Here is a 1,149-nt window from a genome sequence, read left to right on the forward strand (position 1 = left end):
TATTTTTAACATGTTTCGGTTCTAGTAAAAATGAACCTTATCAAAAATACATATTTAAAAAAATGAAATTAAATGAAGAGTTCATAATTAGTTCCTTACTGGTGTCAAGATAGTTCACGTGGGGGCATTTTTTGTTGGTTGTAGTAGTAGTAGTGACCCTGTTGGTAATGGTAAGTGGCAGTGACCTCTGTCCGTGTCAGTAGCAGTAGTTAATTGGTTGTAGTGGTAGGGGTGGAAGCAGCAGCAGCAGCAGCAGCAGTAGTAGTGACCGAAATAGCAGCAGTAGTAGTGACAGTTATAACAGTAGTAGTAGCAGCAGCAGCAGCAGCAGCAGCAGTAGTAGTGATAGTAGTAGCAGTGATTGTTAGTAGTGACCTTAATAGTATTAGTAGTAGTGACGGTAATAACTAATATATGGCTCAGGGTGTTTAAACTTAGCCCGAATTTTCTAATAAAATGAAGCTCTTTGTTTTGATGTTGGGTGAAAGTTGTGTTGTAATTAAATTGGTAAAGTGGGAAGGTCGTAAACTTTGGATTTTTATTCGGTGTACATCTATGTGGTCGCTGACAGGTATTTTTCTGTATTCAGGATTCCTGATTTGGGATTTATGTAATGCCATCCTTTTTCGTAGGCTGTTTTTTGTATGGCCTATATATTGCCTATTGCATCCTGTGCATGTTATTACATAAATTAGGTTTTCCAATGCACAAGTGAAGTTTTTTCTGATGATGAAATGATGGCCTTGTTCCAATGTGTATTCCGAACCTTCTACTAAGATGGTACAAATCCCGCAGTTTGGCCTTCCACAATTTTTGACTGTTCGTTTTGTGGTTATTATTGGATGCAGTTTAGGCTGTGTTAAAATCTTCTTTAAGGATTTTGGCTGTCGTTTGCTTTTTATGATGGTGTGTGTTTGGAGGATTTGATTCATCCTTGGGTCTCCCTTGAGTAGGGCTGTGTTTTGGAGTATGGTATTGAAGGCCTTGTTGTTAAGTGGGTTGTGTGTAGAGATGTAGGGTAGGGTTTTTAATTTTCCATCCCCTTTTGGTTTTGGTTGTCTCAGGTCTTCTATATTCAGTTTAAGTGTTCGTTGGATTGCATTGTCTATTAGGGGTTGTGGATAATTCCTATTTTTGAGTGTAGCTCTC

At 38.3% G+C, this 1,149-nt stretch overlaps 1 protein-coding gene across 1 annotated transcript in view; it reads left to right on the forward strand.

Moving 5' to 3' along the window:
- Positions 1-1,149, forward strand: part of LOC106869451 (mitotic spindle assembly checkpoint protein MAD1) — a 77,230-nt gene that overhangs the window by 72,578 nt on the left and 3,503 nt on the right. The window lies entirely within an intron of this gene.

The sequence above is a fragment of the Octopus bimaculoides genome, chromosome 23 (genome assembly GCF_001194135.2).
Source record: "Octopus bimaculoides isolate UCB-OBI-ISO-001 chromosome 23, ASM119413v2, whole genome shotgun sequence".
Lineage (NCBI taxonomy): Eukaryota > Metazoa > Mollusca > Cephalopoda > Octopoda > Octopodidae > Octopus > Octopus bimaculoides.